The sequence below is a fragment of the Piliocolobus tephrosceles genome, chromosome 5 (assembly GCF_002776525.5).
Source record: "Piliocolobus tephrosceles isolate RC106 chromosome 5, ASM277652v3, whole genome shotgun sequence".
In the NCBI taxonomy this organism is placed as follows: domain Eukaryota; kingdom Metazoa; phylum Chordata; class Mammalia; order Primates; family Cercopithecidae; genus Piliocolobus; species Piliocolobus tephrosceles.
Window position 1 is genome coordinate 150,426,679 of NC_045438.1, and position 19,022 is coordinate 150,445,700.

General features: G+C 42.2%; 1 long non-coding RNA gene across 1 annotated transcript in view; it reads right to left on the reverse strand.

Moving 5' to 3' along the window:
* Nucleotides 1-19,022, reverse strand: part of LOC111541051 — a 77,613-nt gene that overhangs the window by 19,388 nt on the left and 39,203 nt on the right. The window contains exon 3 of the long non-coding RNA XR_002731157.1: nt 12,472-12,539. This is a non-coding gene — a long non-coding RNA (uncharacterized LOC111541051). The remainder of the gene's footprint in view (nt 1-12,471; nt 12,540-19,022) is intronic.

The following is a 19,022-nucleotide window of genomic DNA, read 5'->3' on the forward strand; positions in this document are numbered from 1 at the left end:
ATGCTCTTTGAGGGAGTGCTGAGATTCAAAGAACAGAAATGAAGGGAATAATATACGGTTCTTCTCAATCATATTGCCATGTGGAGACTCAGTGCTCTAGGAATTTTTATTATTAGCAACAAAAGGATCCACATGCCCACCTCTGTCACTTCCCACCCACTCCACATACACGGCTTCTTTGTTGGCAGAATATTACTCTAAGGGTGTTTTCACCCTTAGAATACAGTTCTAATTTCAGTTATTTTTCAGTTTTCATAACCGTTTTTGAGTGTGTTTGCTCATTCCAGTTTGAATAAAGAGAAATTTGGGCTTAGATATTATTTCATGTCAATCAGAGCCTTAAAAGAAGCTTAGCTCGGCCACGTTCGGTGGCTCACGCCTGTAAGCCCAGCAGTTTGGGAGGCCGAGGTGGGCAGATCACTTAAGGTCAGGAGTTCAAGACCAGCCTGGCCAAGATGGTGAAACCTCCATCTCCACCAAAAATACAAAATTAGCCAGGCATAGTGGTGTGCACCTGTAATCCCAGCTACTCAGGAGGCTGAAGCATGAGACTCACTTGAACCCAGGAGGCGGAGGTTGCAGTGAGCTCAGGTGAGACTGTGCCACCGCACCCCAGCCTGGGCGACAGAGCGAGATTCTGTCTCAAAAAAAAAAAAAAAAGTTTAGCTCTTCCATGTCTCTGTTTTATTTTTCTTTATGATATTATTGTGTTCTCTACTATAAATTTCAGTTAATGTGTTCGTGAGATTATTAGAGAAGTGCAGATACACTACCTGTGCTCTCACACCACAATAATCAACACTGAAGATGTCTGTGACCAAATTGGTGGAGATATTTTCCCCACTAACAGGAAGCAATCAGTTCTGCCGCAGACACTAGCTGGGTGTTCTCCAATTCAATTCTGACGCTATCTACCTGGAGACAGTGTCAGATCCCACAGGTTGAGGGCTCAGTCCCACAACAGCGCCTTTCCTTTAGATGCCAGTTGCAAGCCCAAGCCTGTCTAACTTCAGACCAATCCACTTCAAGTTGGGGTTCCCGTGACCCCCTCTTAATGCGCGATTAATTTGCTGAAGTGGCTCACAAAACTCAGGGAAACACTTAGGTTTACTGACTTATCTTAAAGGCTATTTTAAAAGATACAAATAAATAGCCAGATGAAGAGATACATAGGGTGGGGTCTGAAAGGGTCCTGCTTGCAGAGCCTCAGCTCCTGTGGAGGGGGATGCGCCACCCTCCCGGCAGGTGATGGGTTCTTATTCATTTTCTTGCAAGCCTCCAGAATTTCAGCTGTGCAAAAGTTTCCCATACCTTATCCTCTTGGGCTTTTTGTGGAGACTTCATTGGATAGGCATGATTGACAACCAGGGAGAACTGTGATTGGACAGAAAGAACATGATCTAATGCTTATAGATTGAGCGGGGAAACCCAGTAAGGCCAAGATTCTTCCTGGCCTCTCTATGCAGCATTCCTTCCTCCCGAGTGTGGGACAGGACCCCTTCTGACATGGTGGTCTTACAACCTAAAATCAGACAAGGAAGGCAGTTCAGAGAATTTCAGGTCAGAAGATTGTAATATATTTTTAGTTTCTGTGGCCTGCATGGAGAAGAAAAGAAGATAAAAGGGGGGCAGGAGGTCAGAGAGTGAGATTCTGTTTTCTGAGGGCTAAAATGCCCCAATATAACAAAAGACTGTCTCACCTTTATCACTCTGGAGCCATTCTGAAGCTGCTTCAGGAATCAAGGACAAAAGACCAAGTATGTTACGGAAAGACTGCGTATTATTTTAGTTACTTAGGAAATTAACAAGGGCTATCGGAGTTATAAGCCAGGAATTGTGGACAAAAACCAATATACATATACATATAACATAATATCATACCACCCCAGTAATAATTTTCTCTCCTTTCATTAGTTAAATTATATTAAGTAAAGCAGAAACAACCTCAACGTCCACCAACAGATTAGTGAATAAACAAAATGTGACATATTCATAAAATAGAATGTTATTCAGCATAAAAAGGAATGAAATACTGGCCCAGCGCAGTGGCTCACACCTGTAATCTCAGCACTTTGGGAGGCCAAGGCAGGTGGATCACCTGAGGTCAGGAGTTCAAGACCAGCCTGACCAACACAGTGAAACCCTGCCTCTACTAAAAATACAAAACTTATCCAGGTCTGGTGGCACATGCCTGTAATCCCAGCTACTCAGGAAGTTGAGGCTGGAGAATCGCTTGAATCCAGGAAGTGGAGGCTGCAGTGAGCCAAGATCACATCACTGCACGCCAGCCTGGGCGACAGAGTGAGACTGTTTTGTGTTTGTTTTATGAGACAAACAAAAGAATAAAGTACTGACACATCTTACAACATGAATGAGCCTTGAAAATATTGTTGTGCTAAGTGAAAGAAGCCAGACGCAGAAGGCCACCTACTGTATGATTGTTTATACGAAATGTCCAGAACAGGCAAATCCATAGAGACACAAAGTAGTTGAGTGCAGTGGTCCCCAACCTTTTTGGCACCAGGGACCGGTTTTGTGGAAGACAATTTTTCCATGGACCTGTTGGGAGGTAGCAGGGAGCGGTGAGGGGATGGTTTCAGGATGAAACCGTTTTACTTCAGATCAGCAGGCATCAGATTTTCATAAGGAGCACACAACCTAGATGCCTGCATGCGCAGTTCAAAAAAGGGTTCCGGCTCCTATGAGAATCTAACACCTCCACTGATCTGACAGGAGGCGGAGCTCAGGCGGGAATGCTCGCTGACCCCCCACTCACCTCCTGCTGTGTGACCTAGTTCCTAACAGGCCACCAACTGGTACTGGTCAATGGCCCCAGGGTTGGAGACCCCTGGTTTAGCAGTTGTTCCCAACTGGGTCGGGGAAGGGAATGGGGAGTAACTGATAATGGGAGTGGAATTTCTTTTGTTTTGTTTTGTTTTGTTTTTTTTGGGACATGGTCTCTGTTGCCCAGGCTGGAGTGCAGTGATGTGATCTTGTCTGACTGTAGTCTCAAACTCCCAGGCTCAAGTGATCCTCCCACTTCAGCTTCTGATATGGTTTGGCTGTGTCCCCACCCAAATCTCAGCTTGAATTGTATCTCCCAGAATTCCCATGTGTTGTGGGAGGGACCCGGGGGAGGTCATTGAATCATGGGGGCCAGTCTTTTCTGGGCTATTCTCATGATAGTGAATAAGTCTCAGGAGATCTGATGGGTTTATCAGGAGTTTCTGCTTTTGCTGCTTCCTCATTTTCTCTTGACACCACCATGTAAGAAGCACCTTCGCCCCCCTGCTATGATTCTGAGACCTCCCCAGCCATGTGAAACTGTAAATCCAATTAAACATTTTTTTCTTCCCAGTCTCAGGTATGTTTTTATCAGCAACGTGAAAACAGAGTGTTACAACCTCCCAAGTGGCTGGGACCACAGGAGCCCACTGCCACACCTGGCTATTTTTTTGTTTTTTGTTTTTTTGTAGAGTCAGGATTTCATCATATTGCCCAGGCTGGTCTTGAATTCCTGGGTTCAAGTGACACCCCTGCCTCAGCCTCCCAAAGGGCTGAGATTATAGGCATGAGCCACCAGGCCTGGTGCGGATGGCATTTCTTTTTGTGGTGATGAAAATGTTTTGGAATTAGATAGTGTTGATAGTTGCATAAACACCAAATTTAAAAGGGTGAATTTTATGTTACATGAAGTACATCTCAATAAGAAAATTAGGAATACATAAAATAATGGAAGCAAACATACCATAGTATATAAAAGATTTGCATCATCCGCAAACACACACGCACATGCGCGCGCACACACACACACACCACAAATGTCTGTATCTCATAACAGCCATCTTTATTTAAACTTGCTCAATTTCATTTGGATAGGACTGAAATAATTATATAATTAAAATTGGGTGACTTTGTTAAAAACAAGCTGACTTTACTAGTAAAATGGAAGATGTGTAGGCCAAGCTATGGAGACAGAAAGTAGATTAGTGGTTGTCTGGGGCTGGGGCTTGGACCAAGGAGTGAGTGTAAATGGGCATGAAGTTTCTTTTTGACAAGATGGAAATGTTCTAAAGTTGGATTGTGGTGACAGTTGTACAACTCTGTACATTTACTAAAAGTTATTGAATTGTACACAACATTACTCTATGTAAATTATACTTCAGTGTGTAAATTATACTGTTAAAACAAAATGCAAAGTAAATTAATAAAAGATCTACAGGCCAGGTGCTGTGCCTCACCCCTGTAATCCCAGCACTTTAGGAGGCTGAGGGGGGCGAATCACCTGAGGTCAGGAGTTCGAGACCAACCTGACCAACATGGAGAAACCCCATCTCTACTAAAATTACAAAATTAGCTGGGCATGGTGGCACACACCTGTAATCCCAGCTACTCGGGAAGCTGAGTCAGGAGAATCACTTGAACACAGGAGGTGGTGGTTGCAGTGAGCCGAGGTTGCGCCACTGCACTCCAGCCTGGGTAGCAAGAGCAAAACTCTGTCTCAAAAAATAAAAAATAAAAAAGTAAAAAACATAAATGCCTATGAGTTAGTCCTGGAAACAAAAGCATTGCACATACACAGAAGAAACACTGAAAGGAACTATACCAAAATTTTCCTGATGCTGTTTTTGCATGGTGGAAATATGTTTATTTGTTATTTTCTTCCTTATCCTTTTGGTTTTTCTAAGTTATCTATAGTGAGCAAATATTTGTAAGGTATGTTATCATTAAAATGCTTTTATATATCATGTATTTCAGCAAAAACTAAAACTTAACATGTTTTTATTTAAATAGTGAACAAAATGATTGTTATTTAACTCTAGAGCAATCTGTATACCTGATTTCTTTTGGGAGATGTTACTAGCTGAAGGACTGTCAAAATGGAGTTAAACTCGCTCAATTACATGCAAACATGGCAAACTTACACTCTGGCTATAATGGAGTACCTTGGATCCCTAATACCATCACAATAGGAATAAATATCAAAGCTGTATAAAAATGTAAAACAATATCAACAGGCAAAACAAAAAAAAAACAGCTTCTTTAAGGCATCAGAAATCAACAAAATCAGCCAGGACTTAAGGAGCCAAGATCCTGTATAGGTGACACCAACATAAATTATTGCTTTGCCCGCTTAAAGCATTTGCTAATTCCTAAACTGTGCACAAGTAGGGCAAGAGACTGAAAAACCAAGCAGAAAGCAGCTGCTGAAAGACTATAAAGGTAAACAAAGGTTTTGGCAGTCTCATAATACTGGGAGAAAAACTGGAGCTCAAGGCCTGCCAAAGATGAGAAGCCGTGATAAATACTCTAGCTTTCCACTGAGAATCTTAAAAAAACTAAGCCCTAGAGCCAGGTTTCTTAATGTTGGTACTATTAACATTTTGGACTAGATGATTCTTTTTTAATGGGGGGCTGTCCTGTGTATTGTAGCATGTTTAACAGCGTATCTGGCCTCTGCCACTTCCAACTTGTGTCAGACATCAGTAGAACACAGCCCCAATTTGTGACAATCAAAAATATTCCCAGATATTGCCAAATGTTCCCTAGAGATTAAAATCACCCTCAGTTTAGAACTATTGCGCTAAGACTAAGGGACTCCAGAAAGAAGCCCTCTCAAAGCTTGAAATTTAGCTTTTACTCATCTCAGTCTCTGATTTGACCAACTTGCTTGGCTCTTACTAACTGCATGCTAAGAAAAAAAAATGAAATTAATGTTCGCTGAAGGAAGATAACATCATCTAGATCTCTTATAACTTTTCACCCACAGTGTCTGGAATTCAATCAATATTTAGTAGATATGGTAGAAAGGAGTAATAAATGACTCAAAACCGAGAGAAAAAAATAGGCAATAAAAGAGACTCACAGTGACCATATAATGGAGTTACCAGAACAAAACTTTAAAGTAACCATGTTTAGTGTGTTCAAGAAATCAATTAAAAAATGGAAAATTTCAGCAGAAGAATGGGATTTATATAAAAGAGAATCAAGTGGAAATTATAAAACTAAAAAAAAAAAAAAAAATTAAGCAGATAAGCACAGTCCCAAAAGAGAAGAATCGAGCCAGGTGTGGTGGCTCACATCTGTAATCCCAGCACTTTCGGAGGCTGAGGCAGGCCGGTCACTTGATCCCAGGAGTTCAAGACCAGCCTGGGCAACATGGCAAAACCCCGTCTCAAGAACAACAACAACAATTTAGCTGATTGTGGTGGCATATGCCTGTAGTCCCAGCTACTTAAGAAGGTGAGGTAGGAGGATTGTTTGAACCCAGAGGCCGAGGCTGTAGTGAGCCATGAACACGCCACTTCATCCCAGCCTGGGCAACAGAGTGAGATTCTGTCTCAAAAAAATTAAAAAAAGAGGAATCATGAACTAGAAGATACATCAGCATAAAATATTCAAATTTAAGCATAACAAGAAAAAGTATGAATGGAAAACACAGAAAAGAGCATAAGAGATACATGAAATTTGTAGACCTCATGTATATTTAATCAGAGGTCCAAAAGGAGAAGAAAAAGAGATTAGCTACAAACCATAATTAAAGTAATAATGACTGAGAATTTAAATAAACTGATTAAAGGCGTCAAGAAGCTCCATCCACCCCACAATCTGAACTCCTATATGTCAGAAATTATGTAAAATGTAAAAGGGCTAAATACTGCAATTAAAGAACAAAGATTGGCTGGGCATGATGGCTCATGCCTGTAATCCCAGCACTTTGGGAGGCCAAGAGGGGTGGATCACGAGGTTAGGAGTTTGAGAACAGCCTGACCAACACGGTGAAACCCCCTCTGTACTAAAAATACAAAAATTAGCCAGGCGTGGTGGTGCGTGCCTGTAATCCCAGCTACTCAGGAGGCTGAGGCACAAGAATTACTTGAACCTGGGAGGCAGAAGTTGCAGTGAGCTGAGATCGGACCACTGCACTCCACTCTGGGTGACAGAGTGAGACTCCATCTCAAAATAATGATAATAATAATAAAAATAAAGAGCAAAGATTTCAGGCCAGTGCAGTGGTTCACACTTGTAATGCCAGCATTCTGGGAGGCTGAGGCTGGTGGATCACTTGAGGTCGGGAGTTCAAGACCAGCCTGGCCAACATGGTGAAACTCTGTCTCTACTGAAAATACAAAGAATTAGCTGGGTGTTGTGGTACACCCCTGTAATCCTAGCTACTTGGGAGGCTGAAGCACGAGAATTGCTTGAACCTGGGAGGTGGAGGTTGCATTAAACCGAGATAGCACCACTGCACTCCAGGCTGGGTGACAGAGTGAGACTCCACTAAAAAAAAAAAAAAAAAAAAAGGAACAAAGATTTTAGTCTGGATTAAAAGAAAACAACAAGTATATGCTGCTAAAAAAAAAGATGCATTTTAATTATAAAGACATAGAAAGACTGAAATAAAATGATGAAAAAAGATATGTGTACATTAACCAAAATACACTAACCCAAGTAAATCCAGGGTAGTTCTACTAACATCAGATAAAGCAGACTTTACAGCAAGATTTATTTGTCAAGCTCTAGAGGGGCATTACATGCATCAAAAGACATAGCCAACAGAGTGAAAAGACAAACTACAGAATGGGAGAAAATATTTGCTAATCACATATCTAATAAGGAGTTAATAACCAGAATATATAAAGAACTCCTATAACTCAACAACAACTTTTTAAAATACCAGTTAAAAAATAGGCAAAGGACTTGAATAGACATTTTTCCAAAGATAATATACAAATAGCCAACAAGCATAGAAAAGATGCTCAACATAATTAATCATTAGAGAAATGCAAATCAAACCCCATTGAGATATCACCTCATACCATTAGGGTGGCTACTTTAAATTTATTTTTAATTTAAAAAGTTTTTTAAATAGAGACAAGGGTCTCACTGTGTTGCCCAGGCTGGTCTTAAACTCTTAGGCTCCAGCAATCCTCCTGCCTCAGCCTCCCAAAGTGCTGGGATTACAGGAGTGAGCACCACATGCTGCCAGGATGGCTACTTTTTTAAAAAAGTCAAACAAATAGAAAATAACAAATGTTGGCCAGGTGCAGTGGCTTACGCCTGTGATCCTAGCACTTTGGGAGGCCCAGGCAGGTGGATCATGAGGTCAGGAGATCGAGACCATCCTGGCTAATGCAGTGAAACCCCATCTCTACTAAAGATACAAAAAATTAGCCGGTTGTGGTGGCGGACACCTATAGTCCCAGCTTCTCGGGAGGCTGAGGCAGGAGAATGGCGTGAACCCTGGAGGCGGAGCTTGCAGTGAGCCAAGATCACGCCACTGCACTCCAGCCTGGGTGACAGAGAGAAATTCCATCTCAAAAAAAAAAAAAAAGAAAGAAAGAAAGAAAAGGAAAAAAAGAAAAAAGAAAATAACAAATGTTGACAAGCATGAAGAGCAATTGGAACACTTGTGCCCTGTTGGTGAGACTGTAAAATGGTGCATGACTAAGAAAAACAATTGGTGGCTCCTACAAAAGTTAAAAATGTAATTACCACAAGATTCAGTGATTCCACTTCTGGACATATTCCAAAAGAATTAAAGCAGAATCTCAAAGATGAGTAGATAAACAAAATGTGGGACATACTTCAACGAAATGTTATTCAGCCTTAAAAAGGAAGGAGATCCTGTCACAGGCTACAACACAGATGAACCTTGAGGACAACATCCCCTTAGCGTCCCTACAACCTAACAGAGATACTTGATCAGTGTTTGATGTTGATGGAAAGAGGATGAGCAAGAAGAGGAAGGAAAGGAGGCAGGCAGAAAGGGAAGAGGAAAGAGGTACATATAACTTGATTGGGACCAGACTATGAAATATGCACCTGAAATGCAGGACATGGTGTAAGGGATGAATAGGAAGCAGGAATTGTTCCCTGCTGCAATGAGAATTAAAGTCAAACTCTCCACAATGAAGGATGGCTCTGCACTGGCTCCTGTCCTCTTCTCCGGCCTCACTTTCTCCCACTGTCCTGCACCCACGCTGGCTTTCTGCCCCTCTGTCTTTCTTCACCTTCTCAGAGAGGCTTTTCCTAACCTCGAATTTTATTTTATTTTATTTTTTTTTTTTTTTGAGACGGAGTCTCGCTCTGTCGCCCAGGCTGGAGTGCAGTGGCCAGATCTCAGCTCACTGCAAGCTCCGCCTCCCGGGTTTACGCCATTCTCCTGCCTCAGCCTCCCGAGTAGCTGGGACTACAGACGCCCACCACCTTGCCCGGCTAGCTTTTTGTATTTTTTAGTAGAGACGGGGTTTCACCGTGTTAGCCAGGATGGTCTGGATCTCCTGACCTCGTGATCCGCCCGTCTCGGCCTCCCAAAGTGCTGGGATTGCAGGCTTGAGCCACCGCGCCCGGCCCTAACCTCGAATTTTAAAGTAAGTCATTTGGTCTCAATAGTCTGTTTTACAGTCTCCTTAGCATTCTTCACTCTCTGAAATTCTTTTTTTTTTTTTTTTTTTTTTCTTCCTGAGACAAGGTCTCACTCTGTCACCCAGGCTGGAGTGCAGTGGTGCAATCATGGCTCACTGCAGCCTTGACTTCTCGGGATCAGTGTGATCCTCTCACCTCAGCCTCTCAAGTAGCCAGAGAGCTGGAACCACAGGCGCATACCACCATGCCTAGCTAGTTTGTTTTGTTGCTGTTGTTGTTGTTGTTGTTTTACCAGAAACAGGGTTTCAACATGTTGCCCAGGCTGGTCTCGAACTCCTGAGCTCAAAGCGGTCCTCCCGGCCCCACTCCTAAAGTGCTGGGTTTACAGACATGAGCCACCACACCCAGCCTGAAATTATTTCTATTTGTGTGTGTTTGTTGTAAGTTTCTCCTATAGACTGAAGGCTCCAAGACAACTGAGCTTTGCCTTGCCTCACCACTACTTCCCCAGCATCCAGAACAGGATCTACAATGCTTGATGCACAGAAAAGGCTGGATAACTATTTGTTGCGAGGGATGTGCTCTTCCATACTCCACTTTACAGATGAGAAAACAAGGCTCTGAGTCCATGTAGCTTGATGGAGCTGAGATTCCATCCCAGATCTATTTAGTTCCAGAGCCTGAACTTCTTAACCACATCACTAAAACTGTACTGCACCGGTTAATGTTAAGTTGGAGTGTGTGTGGTGAGGGAAGGCTCCTGGGTACAGCTGTATCATTAGGGTCTGTCTTTGGTAACACACCAGAGGAGACCTCTAACCTCAATGATGCAGGTGGATCTCCATGGAAACAGGTAGACTGAGTCACATAGTTTTATTTGAAATGGTGCTTCTCAAACTTGAACTAGCTTCAGAATCACTTGGAGAATTTGTCAAAAACACAGACTGTGAGGCTGGGCTCAGTGGCTCACGCCTGTACTCCCAGCACTTTGGGAGGCCGAGGCAGGTGGATCACCTGAGGTCAGGAGTTTGAGACCAGCCTGGCAAACATGATGAAACCCCCCCTCCCCCCCCCACTAAAAATACAAAAATTAGCTGGGCATGGCGGCGGATGCCTGCAATCCCAGCTACTCGGGAGGCTGAGGCAGAAGAATCACTTGAACCTGTGAGGCGGAGGTTGCATTGAGCCAAGATTGCACCACAGCTCTCCAGCTTGGGTGACAGAGCAAGACTCTGTCTCAAAAACAAAACAAAACAACAACAGAAACAAAAACACAGATTGTGGTTGCTCTTCCTCACGCCAGCCCCAACCACCTGGAGACCTCCCTCCCAATTTTGGATTCAGTAGGCCTAGGTTGAGATTCAAGAATTTGCATTTCTAACCCCAAATCACACTTTCAGGGAAAATAAAATATTTAATTAGAATGGATAAATGGATAACTTTTTAAAAGTGGCTTAATTTGGGATGGATAGGTAAGTGTTAAAGCAGGTGTGTTAAATGTAAATAGTAGAATTGAAAGGATAGGTGCGTGGAGCTTCACTGTAAAATCTTCGAACTTGCCTATGTTTGAAATTTTTTTACAAGAAAATGCGGCAGGAGCAGCAGCAGGGGGGTAGCAGGGAGACTTAATAAAAGATTAGGAACTGTAATGGAATATAGGCAGCAAATTAGCAGGGACTGTGTTACTACAGAATTAAAGCAACCTGCAAAGTAATGTTAAAATTAATTACATGTATAGACTAGTAAGCTGTTTACACATCACCATCTTCTAAAGACTTAATTGAGTGCTTATCTAACTTGACCTTTGCTTCGGTTTGTGACAGGAAATGATTAAACAGTGTGCCAACAGAAAAACATCAATCAATTGCTGCTTAGTACAGGTTAAATCCTGTACAGTGAAGACAGAGCAGAGCTTGTATTGCAAAGTGTGTTCACTTTTTTCCCAAGCCCGGGATGAGCATTCACAGAAAAAGGATTTTGATAACAATCAGAAATTATTCAATAATCTTATATGCAAATACTTTCTATAGCCATTCATTCATTCAATTAATTGGACAGCTATTTATTGAAAGTCTACTATGTGCCAGCACTGCAGGAGGTACTGAAGATTCTTTTTCTTTTTCTTTTTTTTTTTTTTTGAGACGGATTGTTACTCTGTTGCTCAGGCTGGAGTGCAATGGTACGATCTTGGCTCACTGCAACCTCCGCCTTCCTGGTTCAAGCAATTCTCCTGCCTCAGCCTCCCAAGTGGCTGAGATTACAGGCGCCTGCCACCGCACCCAGCTAATTTTTGTATTTTTAGTAGATACAGGGTTTCACCATGTTGGTGAGGCTGGTCTTGAACTCCTGACCTAAGGTGATCCACCCACCTCAGCCTCCCAAAGTGCTGGGATTATAGGCTTGAGTCACCCCACCTGGCCAAGATTTGTTTTTTTAATCAATGAATAATGTAAAAGAACACCAGCCCTCATGGAGCTGACATTCCAGTGAAGAGACAAAGATCAAATAAAACACAAGCCACCTGGTGTAAATGCAATGGAGAAAAACGAAGATGGGAAACAGGGTAGGGAGTGCTGGAGAGAAAGTGGGACTGGGTTGTAGTTCTAAATAGGATGTTTAGGAAAGGGTGTTTCCAGAAGGTAACTTTTGAGTAAGACCTGAAGAAGGTAGAGGAGTGAGTCATGTAGGAATCTGAGAGAGGAACCCTCAAGGGAGAGAAATCAGCCTGTGCGAAGGCCAGAAAGTGAGAATACACCCGGTGAACCTAGCGAACAGCAAAGAAGCCGCAGAAGTTGGAAGGGATGGAGCAAAGGGGCAGTGGTAGGAGATGAGAACGGAGAAGTAGAGGTGACAGTTGGGGAAAAACTATGTTAGTCCTTTGAAGCCTTGTGACCAAGGTCACTGTGACCGCTGGAGGATTAGTGACATGATTTGCCCGACATCAAATATTTGTTATTACCAGTATACTGTAAAGATGCTGAACGAATATGGCACTAACTCTGCCTGCAGGGAGCTGACCTGCTCCTAAGAGATGTATTCACAAACACTTAGAACACAGTGATGAATTGCAAAATCTAAACCCAGTGAAGGGGAGCTGTTTACCTATGAGGTGATCAGGGAAGCCTTCCCAGGACATGTGAATGGACGCAGAAGAGTGGATGAGATTCTGGCTGGGAAAAAAAAAAGAAAAAAAAGTCATGGAGATGAGAGTGCATAAGGGTAGAGGGACTATGGAACCTAGAACTTGTAAGAGGTGGTGGAAGGTAAGACTCAGAGGCTGGGTCATTGAGGCCACCTCCAAGAAGCCCTTGAATGTTGTAAGGAGTTTGGACTTTATAGGAATGGGAAACCACCAGAATCTTTGAACACAGAAATTCATCATTAACTATAAGGTTAATCTGGGCAGTGAGATTTCATTTAGCTTTTTCTTTTCTTCTTTGTTCTTTTTTCAATTTTTAGAATAATTTTTAAATTTTAAGTAGTGATAAAAATAACATGCAATTTAGAGTCTCAATCAATCATTTTTAAGTAAGTTTCAGTAGTTTCTGTGGTGTTAAGTATGTTTACATTGTGGTGCAACAGGTCTCCAGAACTTTATCGTCTTGCAGAAATGAAACTCTATGCCCATTGAACAGCAACTGCCCATTTTCATCTCCCCCAAGTCCCTGGCAACCATCATTCTACTTTCTGTCTCTACGTATTTGACTACTCTAGGTACCTCCTATAAGTGGAATCATACCATATTTATCGTTTGTGACTAGCTTATTTCACTGAGAATAATGTCCTCAAGGTTTATTTATTTATTTATTTGATACCAAGTCTTGCTCTGTTGCCCAGGCTGGAGTGCAGTGGCACAATCTCGGCTCACTGCAACCTCCGTCTCCCAGGTTCAAGTGATTCTCCTTCCTCAGCCTCCTGAGTAGCTGGGATTACAGGTGTGCAGCACCACGCCCGACTAATTTTTATATTTTTAGTAGAGACGGGGTTTCGCCATGTTGGCCGGGCTGGTCTTGAACTCCTGACCTCAGGTGATCAACCCGCCTCGGCCTCCCAAAGTGCTGGGATTACAGGCGTGAGCCACCGTGCCCAGACTTGATGTCTTTCCTTTTTAAGGCTGAATAATATTCCATTGGATGTGTAGACCACATTTTGTTTATCCATCCATCCATGAATGCGTACTTGAATTGCTTCCATCTTCTGGCTGTTGTGAATAATGCTGCGATGAACATGGGTATGCAAATGCTTCTTTGAGATCTTGCTTCCCGTTCTTTTGGATGCCCAGAAGTGGAATTGCTAGATCATATGGTAATTCTATTTTTAATTTTTTGAGAAGCCACTATACTATTTCCATAGCAGCTGCACCATTTTACATTCACAGCAACAGTGCACAGAGTTCCGATTTCTCCACATGCTTACTGACACTTGTAATTTTCTGTGTTTTTGATAGTAGACACCTACAGTGGGTATGAGATTTCCTTTGTTGGTGGTGGCTTTTTGTTTTGTTTCGTTTTGTTTTTGAGTTAGGGTCTTGCTTTGTCACCCAGGCTGGAGGGCTGTGTTGTGATTATAGCTCACTGCACCCTGGAACTCCTGGGCTCAGGCCATTCTCCCACCTCAGCCTCCCAAAGTGCTGGGAACACAGATGTGAGACATCATGGCTGGCTTCTGTTGTTTATAATTCAAGTAGTTAGTACCCTCCAATTCCCTTCACCCCTTCTCATTGCCACCATCCTGATCTCCACACCAAGTGGACTTGAGCTAACTACTCCTATTTCTACTTTTCTAGAATCCACCGTAACACATAGGAGTGAAGCTCGAGAAACTTGGATTATCTGAGGCCCTTTCTTCCCTTCATGTCATTGCACTTTCTTTTGCTTAACATTTCATAGCATAAACTTTGCTGCTTTGCTAGGTTCTGTGAACATAATGTGATTTTTAGTATTTTAACCAGATTTAACAAAAAACATTTCAAAATCCAGGAGAGAAAGGCATTTTATTTGCAGTTCCCTTAAAAGTGAAAGTGGAACTCAGTGCCCTCTGCGCAGGCTATTGCAGCCTGAACAGCAGGTTGTTTTTGGCCTCTAACAATCCAGGCTTAAAGTGCATCCCATTTTTATTGTTTGACTGTTAAGATGTGTGACTCTAGTTGATTAGATAAGGAATTCTAAGCAAGGCAGTGCAAGGGTGGAGGAGGAAGATGATAACATTAAAGGCTTTTCTCTTTCAGTTCCTGATCTCAGAAGCTCTCCATCATCCTCTGAATTTCCCTCACAAAGATCCACTTAATAACCATGTCCTTGGCAAGTGCTGATTCTTGTTTGAAAGTTTTCTGTTCTGAGCAAAAAGTCTTTAATTTTTTTTCATCCGCCTTAAAAAAAAATTGCAGTAAAGTGCCCTGGGCCAAATTCTGCCCTTAGTTACTATTTCTATGGCATTTGTATTGCACACATAAGCAAACCCTGAGGTTGATTCTGGCATGAACTTTTAACAATAACAGCTTCCATCTGTATGTCATTTGATATTGTGACAGTGATTACCTGTATAGTTGCTCGTTTGATCCACACATACACAAAAGCTATGTGATAGATAAGCCAGAAATATTTCACAGGTGAAGTAACTGAAACTTAAGAGAGGTTAAGTGGCTGACGGAGGGCCATACAAGCACAAGTGGGTCTCAAGCCCAGATTTCCTGATTCTTAAACCTATGGGTGTTGTTTTGACGATTATGACATTACAAATACATACACAAAGATTATTATATTCTTCCCATACCATGTATGGTGCTTCCAAAATAATATGAAAAGTGAGAAAGAAAACATAATTAAGTGAAATAAACCAAATCTGTGAAATACAGGACATGAGTAAGTACTTTGCAGGAACTATTGGGAAGGAATACAATAAATTGCAAACGACTAGAGGGCAGTGGTTGAGGTTAATTTGTCTTTGCATTTTAGATCATCGTCAAGTGTGCATGCACTTAGTGAGCACTGACTGAATGAAGGAATCAGTGAACACAGCTACCTGGAGTCCTAGAGGAACAGGCTTTGATGTGGCTGGGAGAACTTTCAAGTTCTCCCAAGAATGAAAGCCCCAGCTGGTTAACCGGAGCCTGACTGTGCACAGCCAGAGAGCAGGAAGAGAGGAAGAAAGGGATAAAGAGATGACCTTGATTTTCAGTGACTCTCATTCCACCCCCGTGAGAATCATTTGGTTGATAACACATGCAACACCGGGCAGAAAACTTGTGCAGAGAATTTCCAATATTTCTAATCTATTATCATTTTTTATGCATACAGTGATGTGAATGACCTGCCAATTGATATGAAGAGCTTGTGGTCATCTGAGGTGGTGCCTGGCCCATAGCAGATGTTCAGGAAATGTTACTGATAGAACGAACGAATGTGAGGAGTTAACAAGGAGCAGACAATACTTTTCTAGGCAAAGAGGTGGCTGGTCCTGCAGAAGAAGCTGTCTTATATACTCTTTTCCCTAACTGTCATTGAAAAGTGGGACCTTTGGTGTGGAGGAATGGCACTCCTTCATTACTCTCCACTTCGGACTTAGGAAAAAAATCACAAATTACAAGACAAGCCCCCTGGCAAGAATTCTATAGAATTCTATGAATTCAGTTAAATTATGAATTCATAATTTAAATGGTTAAAGGAAAACTGTTAAAAGTCTTAGGTAGGTCGGGTGCAGAGGCTCATGCCTGTAATCCCAGCACTTTTGGGAGGCCAAGGTGGGCAGATCACTTGAGGCCAGGAGTTTGAGACCAGCCTGGCCAACATGGTGAAACCCTGTCTCTACTAAAACTACAAAAATTAGCCAGGCATGGTGGTGTGGTCCCAGCTATTCGGGTGGCTGAGGCAGGAGAATCACTTGAACCTGGGAGGCAGAGGTTGCAGTGAGCTGAGTTCGCACCACTGCACTCCAGCCTGGACAAGAGCAAGACTCCGTCTCAAAAAATAATAATAATAAATAAAAATTTAAAAAAAGAATAGAATATACTTTAGTAAATTGAACAATTCTTTCATATAATGAAACATCATACCTAAACTTACTGGTTTCCTGAGGAGGTATTTTCATATTTCCAATTTTGCTTAAAGTAAGGCTAACCTATATCTTGTAAGTGGTAATTAAGTCTGTTCATTGATGTTCAACTATGTCCTTACTGATTTTCTGCTGTCAGGATCTATTAATTACTAATAGAACGGTGTTGAAGTAAGTCTTCAAGGATAATAGTGAGTTAATCTGTTTCTCCTTGCAGTTCTGTCAGTTTTTGCCTCACATATTTTGATGCTCTATTCTTCAGCGTATACACATTAAGGAATGTTATGCCTCTTAAATAAGTGATCCCCTTTTTATTGTGTAATGCCCCTCTTATCCATAATTTTCCTTGTTCTGAAATTAATACAGTTGCTCCAGCATTTTTTTGGACAGTGTTAGCATGGTATATCTTTCTCCATCTCTTTACTTTTAACCTACCTCTGTCTTCATACTTATTTGTTTTTTAAAATTTTTTTTGGGGGGTCGGGGTCTCACTCTGTCACCCTGGCTGGAGTGTATTGGTGGGATTGTAGCTCACTGTAACACTAGAACTCCTGAGTTCAAACCATCCTCCCACCGCAGCTTCCCAAGTAGCTGGGACTATAGGCATGTGTCACCACACCCTGCAAACTTCTAAAAATTTTTGGTAGAAACAGGGGTCTCACTATCTTGGCCAGGCTGGTCTTGAACTCCTGGGCTCAAGCAGTCCTCCCACCTCAGACACTTAAAGTGTTGAGGTTACAGGTGTAACCTGGCTTCTGTCTTTATACTTAAAGTGGGTTTCTTGCAAGCAAGGTAATTGGGTCTTTTTTTTTTTTTTTTTTTGAGACGGAGTCTCGCTCTGTCACCTGGGCTGGAGTGCAGTGGCCGGATCTCAGCTCACTGCAAGCTCCACCTTCCGGGTTTACGCCATTCTCCTGCCTCAGCCTCCCAGTAGCTAGGACTACAGGCGCCTGCCACCTCGCCCGGCTAGTTTTTTTGTATTTTTTAGTAGAGACGGCGTTTCGCCGTGTTAGCCAGGATGGTCTCGATCTCCTGACCTCGTGATCCGCCTGTCTCGGCCTCCCAAAGTGCTGGGACTACAGGCTTGAGCCACCGCGCCCGGCCGGGTCTTTTTTTTTTTAATTCAGTGTGACAGCCTGTCTTTTAATTGGTGTTATTTAGACCATTCACAAATGAAATGATCATTGATATAGTTAGATTAACATCTACCATGTTTATGACTTTTTTCTGTTGCACTTATTCTTTGTTCCTTTTTATTTTCTCTTTTCCTGCCTTCTCTGATTTTAAATGAGCATTTTAAATGATTCTATTTTCTCTCATCTCAGAATATCAATTTTTCCTTCTTTTTTTAAAAAAAAAATTTTTGTTGGGCTGGGCGTGTTGGCTCACGCCTGTAATCCTAGCACTTTGGGAGGCCGAGGCAGGAGGATCACAAGGTCAGGAGACAGAGACCATCCTGGCTAACACAGTGAAAACCCGTCTGTATTAAAAATACAAAAAAAATTAGCCGGGCGTGGTGGCAGGCGCCTGTAGTCCCAGCTACTCAGGAGGCTGAGGCAGGAGAATGGCATGAACCTGGGAGGCAGAGCTTGCACTGAACCAAGATCATGCCACTGCACTCCAGCCTGGGCGACAGAGCGAGACTCCGTCTCAAAAAAAAAAATGTTGTTGCCCTAGAATTTTCGGTACATATTTGCAATTAATCTCAATCCACTTTCAAACAATAGTATACTTCTTTGCAAGTAGTGCAGGTAGCTTTTGCTAGAGCATTTCTGATTCCTTTCTCTCTTCCCTTATAACACTGATGTCATTCATTTTACTTGTACATATACTGCAATCATCCAATACATTTTGCTATTATCATTTTGACAATTATCTATTTGATCAATTAAGAATTTAAAAATTCTTATTTTGCCTTCATTTGCTTTTCTTCAGTGATCTTCCTTTTTTTATGTAGAGCTGAGTTTCTGGTATATTATTATTTTTTAATTTCTAAAGAACTTCTTTTAACATATCTTTTAGGAAGGTCTACTGTTGATGAATTTTCTCAGTTTTCATTTGAATAAGGAAATCTTCATTTCTCCTTCACTTTTTAAGGATAATCCCACTGGATCTAGAATTCTAGGTTAGTGGGGTCTTTTAATGCTTTAAATATTTCAGTCCATGTAATCCCAGCACTTTAGGAGGCCAAGGCAAAAGGATCACCCGAGCCCAGGAGTTTGAGACCAGCTTGGGCAACACAGTGAGACCCCATTTCTACTATTAAAAAAGAAAAGAAAATAAAACAAATATTTCAGTTTGCTCTCTTCTTGCTGGCGTGGTAGTGTTTATTTATTTATTTGTTTGCTTGTTTTAGATGGACTCTTTCTATGTTGCCCAGTCTTGTCTGGAACTCCTGGGCTCAAGCGATCCTCCCACCACAGCCTCCCATATAACTGAGATTACAGGCACATGTGCTACTCCCAGCTTATGACTCCTCCTCCTCCTCCTCCTCCTCCTCCTTCTCCTTCTTCTCAGCCTTTCACTCTGTTGCCCAGGCTGGAGTGCAGTGGCATGATCTCAGCTCACTGCGACCTTCGCCTCCTGGGTTCAAGCAATTCTCC